This window comes from Rhinolophus hipposideros (genome assembly GCF_964194185.1).
Source record: "Rhinolophus hipposideros genome assembly, chromosome: 22".
In the NCBI taxonomy this organism is placed as follows: Eukaryota; Metazoa; Chordata; class Mammalia; order Chiroptera; family Rhinolophidae; genus Rhinolophus; species Rhinolophus hipposideros.
Window position 1 is genome coordinate 30,478,010 of NC_138068.1, and position 11,058 is coordinate 30,489,067.

General features: G+C 39.0%; 1 protein-coding gene across 1 annotated transcript in view; it reads right to left on the reverse strand.

Moving 5' to 3' along the window:
• Positions 1–844, reverse strand: part of PAK5 (p21 (RAC1) activated kinase 5) — a 276,764-nt gene extending 275,920 nt beyond the window's left edge. The window contains exon 1 of the mRNA XM_081034207.1: positions 343–844. The gene's annotated coding sequence lies outside the window, so the exon portion shown is untranslated. The remainder of the gene's footprint in view (positions 1–342) is intronic.
• Between the last annotated feature and the right edge of the window lie 10,214 nt (positions 845–11,058).

Consider the following 11,058-nt stretch of genomic DNA (forward strand, 5'->3'; position numbering starts at 1 on the left):
CCAACGCTGGTCTCCGGCGTTCTCCCCCACGCCCTCCCACCCAGCATAAAGGAACTATCCTTTATTTGACCTGTGGCGAGAGGCCAGGCTGGACGATAGCGCATGGGTGGGTGTGTGGGAGGGAGGCGGGGGGCGGTCCCCGGGTCCCTTCCTTCCAGGCAGCCGGTCCCCAGCCTCTGACATCTCCTAGGAGATGCACAATTGCGCGCTGTCACAGATGTCCGCTTCGCATCCTCTCCGGGCAAAGGAAGATGCCCCGGGTCCCAGCCGTGCGCATCCTCGCAAGCGCCCCTCCCCGCGCCCACATCCGCCCAGGCAGCCCCGCCGGGCGCGCCTGCCTACCTGGTGGCTGGCTGTCAGCGAAACGGCGGTGCCTCATCCCCTTCGCCGCCTCGGCTTCTACATCGCTAGGAGCGCCATGTTCCCGGTCTCCCCGGGCGCACGCCGGGCAACTACTATGGCCTGGGTAGGGGCAAGGGGGCGGGGGCCGGCGGGAGGGGGTGGGAGGCGCAGCCAAAGCTTTCTACTCTCCACCCAAGCCTCCCCCAGCTACTGAGCATGCCCAGCTCCCCAGCGTCGCCCCTAGGAGGACTTTCCGTGAGCACACGCAGCTGTTCCGGGTTTTCGTGGCAACCGGCGGCAAGCCCGCGGTAGCAGCTGCGGGGGGTGAGGGTGGAGAGGTGTCGGGGGAGGGTCGGGGGTGTGTCTACACTCCGCTGAGCCCCAAGCTGGAGAAAGCTGCCTTTTCCTCATCCAGACGCACTTATCCTCTGTCCTCCCAGGCGAGCGCAGCTCCTGCAAGCCTTCTCCCCACACACTCCGGTTGTGCAGAAATTTCGTGCAGGACCAATGCAGGGCTGAGCTTTGCTTAAGAGGCGAGCCCAGAGTAGGAGGGGCGGGGCTGGGAGACAGATCCTTCCGCTAGCCTCATGGCTACCACCTGGTCACAAGCTTCTCAAACTTCAGTGTGCCTGAGAATTAACATGTGGATTCACATTCCGTTGGCCTGGCCTGGCGCCTGAGATTCCACTAGCCGAACACGCTCCCAGGTGATGTGATGCTGCATGCAGGTCCTGCCCCCACACTTGAGTAGAGAGGATCTGGAGAACCCCACTCTGTCCTCCTGGTCCAGAAATGGTCTCTGGTGTCCACCAGTAGTGTGGCCGCTAAGTGACGGTGCCCCGGGGGTTGCTGTGCCAGCCTTGGCAGGAATCTCAGTAGGGCTGAGTCCACAAGCAGCCCCCACTGGCTACTTTCGGACAGAATTTGTGGCCCAGAGGGAGATGTGTGCCTTGACCTCTCTGCTCACTTGGCTAGGGGCTAGCAAACTAGTTGTCAGTTGAGCCTCTCAAGTCGGAACCAGTCTGCCGTGGCTGTTCCCCTGCCTTTCCTGAACTGAGACAAAAACTCAGACGCTGAGTCAAAGTGTCAATTTATCATACATGTAAGGGTCAGACTGGGCTTGTCCATTTAAGAAGACTGATAAGAGAGGAGTGTTTGTGTGCCCAGAGTTGACAGAGCTTCCCAAGGAGTGATGTTTGAACTGAAGCGCGCAGCGATGTCTTGTGATTCATCTTAACCCCCCTGTGTCCCCTCCCTTCCCAACCCCCAGAGGCTCCAGCTTTGTCAAGAGTATTCACTACCCACCCCACAGTGAGAGAGAGATATTCACAAAACCAGTCATGAGTTTCAGAGATGAAGAAGTCTATCTCCAGATGCCTTAACAGTACCCTCATGAGCCAGTGATATAGTATCTGACCCCATAACTGGATAGCAGATTATAAATAAGACTTTGTATGTATTGGTACTCTATTACACTCAATAACTCTAAACAATTTTCTAGTTAATAGTATAATGTATATCACTTCCTTCTTGCTTGTTTTCCATTCACTCAATACATGTGGTAGTAACTGCCACATGAAAACAGGAACGATATGACAAATATATGCTTACTTTTCTCCCTCAATATTTCTCTGTATAAAGGATAAATATGTCCTGGTACATTGTACTCTGTTTTTATGTTTAAAGGAATAAACGTCTCTAAATCCATCTCTTATTCTCTAAGCAACACACACAGCCCTAACTACCAACCCACCACCCCCACTTTTATTTGCATAAATATTTTCTATATTTGACTTTCTTTTATGTGTGCTGACACAGATGAAAAGCCACAAAATATTTTATAGAGGTGTCGTTTATTTGTGATTGATTGGTATCAATTAAAATTTGGCTTTGTATTACTGAGCTTTAATCACTTAAAACAACTTTGCTATTATAGATAAAGCTGGTGCTTGTGTGGTTATTTTTACTGGTGAAATACTGTGATTGTTGTTAGTTTCCTCAAATTCATTTAGGAGTTATACAAGGTAAACATAATCGAGTAATGGTACTATTTCTGTAAATATTACACTGCATGAAGTCCTAGGTGTTTTCTTTTTATGTAACATAATTTCTTAAGAATTTAGCAGGCAAGATGTTGATTAAGGACCAACACCTGTGGGTGTGAGATACAGGAAACAAGTAGGCAGTGGTAGAAGTCAAGCTATGATGCAGGCCAATGACAATATTGGCCACCAGCACTCCAGGAAGCTCTGGAGCTAGGATGACCCTTCAGAGTTGTCCCAAGTTAGTTTGAGTTGTCTGGTCCTTATATACTAACAGTAATCATTGAGTGTGAAATACCTTGGAAGGGACACGAACTTGAGGCAGCTCTCTGAAGCTGAGGCAATCCCTGAAGAAGAGAACAGCTAAAGGCCTTCCCTCAGCAGTAGTCCCTGAAGCTGGGGTAACAGGTCCTTCACTTAAGGGGGATCTGCATAATACATTACTTAATCCACGTAATACATTTATTGAATATATCATTTTTGAATACACAAAGTAGACTGATTTATCCAGAGATTTAAAAGTTGGAAAATAAAATAATCTTTAATCAGCCATTGGGAGTTCTTAGAGAGGTCGTTGAGAGAATGTGACCCCCAGTTGACCCATGAGCTGGAACTGGGCAATCAGAGGCTCTTTATCCCTCCCATGTCCTTGGAATGTACTCTTTGCCCACTGTTCCCACAGTAGGAACTGACTTCAATGATATGACCTTGATAGAGCAATGTGTTATTGAGACCATCTGGACAGTATACAAGACTGAACCCGGTTAAGGCCTCTATGTAAACTTTTAAGATTCTGAAGAATGGGTACAGAGATTTACTCATCTTGTAGCCAAGACAAACCTCCTCATAAGTTTCCTTGCTTATTAAAACTGCCACCTATCAATCTGGAGTGGTCTGCCTCTTTCTTAGTTCTCCTTCCCTCCCTGTATGGGGGCCAGTATCAGATTTCCCCTGGAACCTGATACTTCTTTTACACAATCTTCCCTAAAAATAGAAGAGGAAGATGTACTTCCTAACTTATTTTATGAGGCCAGTATCACCCTGATACTAAAACTAAATAAGCACAGTAGAGGGGAAACAAAACTACAGACAACTATGTCTTTTAAACTTTAGTGCAAAAATCCTCAAAAAAATTACCAAACCAAATGTTACAATGTACAGAAAGAATTACATCTGATGATCAGGAATGTAGGACTGGTTTAACATTTAAAAAATTAGTCAATGTAATCCACCATACTAACAAACTCAGAAAGAAAAAAATGATTATATCAATTGATAGAGAAAAAAATATATGACAACTCTGACATGCATTCACGATTAAAAACTCTCATCAAGTTAGGAATAGGGAAGAATTACCTCAACTTTATTTAAACGGACTACAAAAACAACAACAACAACAACAAAACCCTAGCTCACATCAAATTTAATGTTGAAAGGCTGACTGCTTTTCCTTTAAGATGTGGAACAAGGCTAACATGTCTGTTTCCACCATCTTACTGAACATAGTAGTGGAAATTCTAGCCACTGCAATGAAGCAAGAAAAACAACTAAAAGCCATTGGATTGGAAAGGAATAAATAAAACTGTCTCTATTTGTAGATGACATGATTATCTACATAGAAAATGAAAACAATAGTCTACAAAAATAACTCCTAAAACTAACAAGTGAGATCAGCAAGCTTGAAGAATACAACATATACAAACAAAAGTCAACTGTATTTTGCTATACACGCAGAAACTAAAATTTAAAACACAATACCACTCATATTTGCTCCAAACAAAATGAAATACTTAGGTATACACTTAAAACATGTATAGGATCTGTATGCTAAAAATTACAAGATACCAATTAAATAAATCAAAGAAGACCTGAATAAATGGTGAAACATACTATGTTCATAAACTAGAAGATTTAGTAAAGATATCAATTTCACCAAAATTTCTCTAAATGTTTACTTAAATTCCTATAAAAATTTCAGTGTGATTTTGTATGTCAACTTTATTCTAGTATTTATATGAAAAGACATGGGCTCTAGAATAGCTAATCAACTTGACAAAGAAGAATAAGGTGGGAAGAACCACTTTTTCTAATATTAAGGCTTTACAGTTATCATGACAGTGTGGTATTTGCAGAGGGATAGACATGTAAATCAATGAAAGAAAAAAAAGAACCTAGAAATAGACTCACAAATGTGACCAACTGATTGTTGACAAAGGTGCAAAAGCAAGTCAATGGACAAAGAATAGCTTTTTAAAAAAAATGGTGCTGGAACAACTAGATATTCGTAGGCAAAAAATGAACCTTCCCACAAGTAACATCATACTCAATGGTGAAAGACCGAAATCTTTCCCTCTAAGATCAGGAGGAACAAGACAAGGATGACCACTTTTGCCACTTCTACATACATAGTACTGAGAGTTCTAGTGAGAACAATTAAACAACAACAACAAAAAAAGAAATAAAAGGCATAAAAATTGGAAAGGCGGAAGTAAAATTATCTCTGTTTACAGACAATGTGATCTTGTACGTAGAAAACCCAAAAGATTCCATACCAAAAAAAAGTTAGAATAGATGAATTCAACAAAGTTGCAGGTCCAAAATTAGCACACAAAAATCAGTTGCATTTCTATACACTAACAATGAAAAATCCAAAGAGGAAATTAGGAAATAATTTCATTTTCAATAGAATAAAAAATAATAAAATACTTAGGAATACAAAGAAATGAAAGATTTGTGCACTGAAAACTACAAAACGCTGTTGAAGAAATTAAAGAAGACATATATAAATGAAAAGACATCACATGTTCATAGATTAGAAGGCTTAATATTGTTAAGATGTCAGTACTACCAAATGCAATCCCTAGAAAAATCTCAATGATGTTTTATGCAGAAATAGAAAAAAAAATCTATCCTAAAATTCATATTTAATCTCAAAGGACCCAAATAGCCAAAACAATCTTGAAAAAGAACAAAGCTGGAGGACTCATATTTCCTGATTTCAAAACTTACTAGAAAGCTACAGTAATCAAAACTGTGGTACTGGCATAAAGATAGAAATAAAGACCAATGGAATAAAATAGAAAGCCCAGCAATAAATCCTCACATATATGGTCAAATGATTATTGACAAGGGTGCCACGACCATTTAATGGGGAAAGAACACCTTTTTCAGCAAATGATGTTGGGACAACTGGATATCCATGTAAAAAAAATGAAGTTGGACTTTTAGCTTATACCAGATACAGAAATTAACGAAAAATGTGTTTTAAAAATCTGAACATGAGTTAAAATTATAAAAGTCTTAGCTAAAACTAGAAAAAATAGGGAAAAATCATCATGACGTTGGATATAGCAATGATTTCCTGTATATGACATGAACAGCACAGAAATCAAAAGAAAAATGAGATAAACTGGACTACATCAAAATGAAAATCTTCTGTGGAAAGGACACAATCAACAGAATGAAAGGGTAATCCACAGAATGTGAGACAATATTTGCAAACTATATATTTGATAAGAGACTAATATCCAGAGTATTAAAGAACTCCTAAAACTCAATTAAAAAAAAAACACAACAAAACCCTATTTAAAAAATGACCAAAGCACTTGAATAAACATTTGTCTAAAGAAGATATACAGATGACCAATAAGCACATGAAAAGACAGTCAATTTCATTAGTCAGGGAAAGGCAAATCAGAACCACAATGAGATGCCTTCCTTTCATACCTATTGGGATGGAGATATACATATTTAAAAAAAAGAAAAAGAAATGTTGGCAAGAATGTGGAGAAATTGGAACCCTTGTGCATTGCGAATGTAAAATGATATAGCCACTATGGAAAATAGTATGGCTATTCTTCAAAAAGTTAAACAGAATTAACATATGATCCAACAATTCTACATATGGGTATATATCCAAAAGAATTGAAAGCAGGGACTTAAATTTTTATACCAATAATCACAGCAGCTTTGTTTACAATAGTCAAAAGGTGGAAAAAATCCGAATGTTCACTGACAGATGAATGGATAAAACAAAATATACATACAATAGAATATTATTCAGCCTTGAAAAGCAATGAAATTCTGATACACGTTATTAGGTTGGTGCAAAAGTCATTGCGGTTTAAAAGGTTAAAAATAATTGCAAAACCACAATTACTTTTGTGCCAGCCAATACAATACAGATGAAGGTTGAATACATTGTGCTAAGTGAAGTAAGCCAAACACAAAAGGACAAAATATTGTGTGGTTCCACTTATATAAGGTATATAGAATAGGCCAATTTATAGAGATGGAAAGTAGAATAGTGTTTACCAGAGGTAGAGGGAAGTGGCAGGGAGAAGGAATTACTGTTTAATGGGTACAGTTTCAATTTCAGATAATAAAAAAGTTCTCGAAATGGATGGTGGTTATGGTTGCAAAAACTAGATGAGTGTTACAAAAATTAACTAAAAATGGATCATGGACATAAATATAAAAGTATAAAAACCCTAGAAAAAACGTAGGAGAAAATCTTCAGAATCTAGGTCTGGCAAAGAGTTCTTAGACTTGAAGCTAAAACCATAGTCTATAATAAAAGGAAAGACTGGTAAGTTAAACCCCATTAAAATTAAAAACGTGTTCTCTGTTGAGAATGAAGAGGATGAACAGACAAGCTACAGACTGGGGGAAAATATTTGCAAGCCATGTTTCTGACATCTAGGATATATCAGAAAACTCAACAGTTAAAAAATAAACAATTAGCTCTCTCTCTCTCCCTCCCTCCCTCCCTCCCTCCCTCCCTCCTTCCCTCCCTTCCTTCCTTCCTTCCTTTCTTCCTTTCTTTATTTGCAAAGCATTACCAGATGATTCTTTAAAAGATCCAATCTTCATTCCATCTCTGTTTTCCTGAACATAATAAACAATAAATTTAAATGCTAAACAATAATTTTAAACAACATTTTCTTAGTGGTTTCCAGATAGAGATGGCAAATTTTATAGTCCTCTGTGTTATTAAATTATACAAGTTACTGTGATTACCTGATGTGTCCGTAGATTCACAGAAGAATTGAAAGATGAAGGATGGCCATTTCAACAAAAAATAAAGTAAAAAATAAAACATAAAATAAACAATTAGAATTAAAAAAATACAATTAAAACAAAGGTCAAGAGACAAGAATGAACTTTTCACTGAAGAAGATATACTGATGGTAAATAAGCATATGAGAAAAATGTTCAATGTTATTAGACATTAGGAAAATTCAAATTGAAACCACAATGAGATGTTACTACACTCCTCTCAGACTGTCTAAAATAAAAAATTGTGATAACACAAAATGCTGGTGATGATGAGGAGAAACTGGATAATTCATATGTTGCTGGTGGGAATATACAATGGTACAGCCACTCTGGAAAACAGTTTATTAGTATCTTATAAAACTAAATATGCAATTACCATATGACCCAGCAATAGCTCTCTTGGGCATTTATCACAGATAAATGAAAACTCACATTCACACAGAAACATGTACAAAAATGGTCACAGCAGCATGCTTTGCAATAGCCAAAAGCTGGAAACAGCCTAGATATTCTTCAAGAAGTGTATGGTTAAACAAACTCTGGCACATACACACACATCATGGAATACTACTTAGCAATAAAAAACAGATTATTGATATATGCATTAATTTGTATGAATCTCTAAGGAATTATACTGAGGGGGGAAAAAGCAATTCCAAAAGCTTACATACTGTATGATTCCATTTATATAAGATTTTTAGAAATGCAGAATACATTACTGGTTCCAGCATTTGTGGGGGGTGAGAAGGGCAGAAGGAAGTAGGTGTGATATTGAAAAGGCAATAAGAGGGATTCTTCCGGTGATGGAAGTGTTTTGATGGAAGTATCTTGATTGTAGTGGTGAATGCATAAACCTACACAAATGATTTAATTGTATAAAACTAAACACACACACACAGAGACACACACACACACAGACACACACACACACACACACACACACACACACACACACACACTGAAATGAGTACCAGTAAAACCGGAGATACCTGAATAAGATCAGTGAATTGTATCAATGTCAATATCCTGGTTGTCATATTGTGCTATAGTTTTGCAAGATGTTGGAAAAAACTGAATAAAGGGTAGACTCAACTCTTTGTATTGTTTCCTACAACAACATGTGAATCTATGACTGCTTCAATTAAAATTTCAATTGGGGCGGATGGGTTGCTCAGTTGTTAGAGAGCCAGCTCTGGGCAAGGGGGCTGCTGGTTTGACTCTCGCAAGGCATGGTGGGCTGTGACCCCTGCAACTAACAATGGCAACTGGACCTGGAGCTGAGTTGCGCCCTCTGCAACTAAGTTTGAAAGGACAACGTGACTTGGAAAAGTCCTGGAAGTACACACTGCTCCCCATTAAAGTCCTGTTCCCCTTCCCCAATAAAGTCTTAAAAGAAAATTCATGTATTTTTAACTTACCAACATTTACTGGGCACTTTCTATATCAGTGATGTAGCAATGTTCTGTACCTACATTACCCATACAGTAGCCACTAGCCATATAAGACTATTAAACACTTGAATTATTGGTAGTGTGACGTAAGAACTGAATTTTTAATTTTAAATAATTTAAGTCTAATTTTCCACATGTGGCCAATGGCTCCCATGGTGGACAGCACAGTCCTGTATGTCAAGAACTAAGCTAAGTACTGGAGACCCTCAAATGAACACTTGTCTTCTGGAAGCTCAAAGTCTATTTGAAGAAGGCTAATGAAAATATTAATATTATAAACTATATGCCAAATTGGATTGCTAATAGGCATTTTAAGAGCAAAAACGAGGCACATGTCATCTAACAACTATGGTTGGAGAGGTCATAAGGAAAAGCTTGCAAAATGAAATAACCCTTAAGCTAAGTCTTCAGGGTAATTAAAGAAGACCAGGTGAATTAAAACAGGATTTGGGGAGGGGGAATACTGTCTTAGGTAGAAGGAACAGGATTTATAAAGGCACACTGACTTGAGAGGACATTCAGGAAAGACAACTGTTTGATAACCTAGGGCACCATCCATGTATCTGGGGAGATATGGTAGGAAGGGGCTAGAAGGTGAAGGGCCTTGGATATTGCCTTAGCACTTACATTTCATCTGAAGATCATGGAGCGACATTGGTGTAGTTTAAGGATGGCCTAATTAGGTTTGCATCTTTAAAATACCATTCTCCCAGCAGTGCATTGGAACAGAGCAAGACTCTAGGTAAGCGACTATTGGTGGAGCCTCTGAGAAGAAGAATCAAAGGCTCAAATATGGCAATGCAAGTAGGGGTAGGAAGAAGAAAATATATTCAATAGGCATGAAAGAAGTAGAATCAGGAAGATGTTGCATCCATATGGATGTAGGTGATAAGGGATAACAAGTAATTGAGATGGTTTCCAGGCAGTTGACTGGGATAACTTCGGGGATGGTGGTGCTATTGGCAGAGACAGTTAATGAAAGTGAAAGAATGCATTTGGAGTAGAAGACATATGGCTCAATTTTTTTAATGTGTTGAGATTAAAGGGCCTGAGAAATACCCCAAGACTCAGAGATGTCAAGCAGTCAGAAAAAAAAAACAAATCTCAGGCTCAACAAGGAAGTATGGAAAGCATACCAGGTTGGATTTCAGCTGAAAACATAGTTAAGAAAACCATATCAACTGAGAACAGTCAAAGAATGAAACTCAGGCAAACACTGACATGAAAGAAATAGATGGAGAAAGAAGTGACTACAAAGAAAAAAGAGTGGCTAGAAGAGATAACATGAGGAACACCAGGAGGGGTGTTTGAGAAGGCAAAAAAGCAACAGTTTCCATGAGGAGGAGAGAGTCCACATTGACAAATATTCACAGGGGCCTTTTTGTTCGTGGCCTGAAGGAAACCAAAATTGAAACATTTTGGTATCAGCACATGAAATGAACAGACATCAACAGAAGAGTCCAAAAATAAACCCAAATCTATATGGAATTTCATTTATAATAATGGTGGCATTATAAGTCAGTGGAGAAAAGATGGATTTCTATTGGTGAAAGAGTATAGCTGAAATTCTATACAATTGGGCTGTAAGTGCCCGTAGCCTTAAGCAACAGTAAATTATTTTATCCAAGTTAGTGAGCTCTATCCTTTTTCTGAAAGGGAAATCCATGTACCTTTAAGGTCATGGATTTCAGTGAAGTATGTGTGAAATCCCCTTGAATGATTTAGGTTGAACTTCATTCCAGAACAAACTTAAGATTCTGAATGAGATGCCAGATTTTGGAAAATTAAAATATTTGCTGTTTATATATTATAAATATTCAGAAAGTACAAGGCATGCCAGCCAAGCAATTAAGGCCTTTGGCTTGTAAGAGTTGTTCATACACAAGTGTGTATAATTGCTTCTGTCCTGTTGAAATCCCAGTATGTTGATGAATATCAATGACAGATTTTTTTTTGTAAGAAGAAAAATATCATCATCAACACTACCATGTAAAAGCTACCCCTTAATGCATTTCCAAGCTGTAGTCGCACAACAGCCTAGCCAACTGTCCCTCCATGTCTTTCCTTAAGGAAAGAAGAGTCTGTGAGATTGTGCTTTTCTGGAACTCTGTTCCATCCTTGTGTTTACACCTTATGTCTCTCTGTCTGGTCCCCAAAAAATGGTT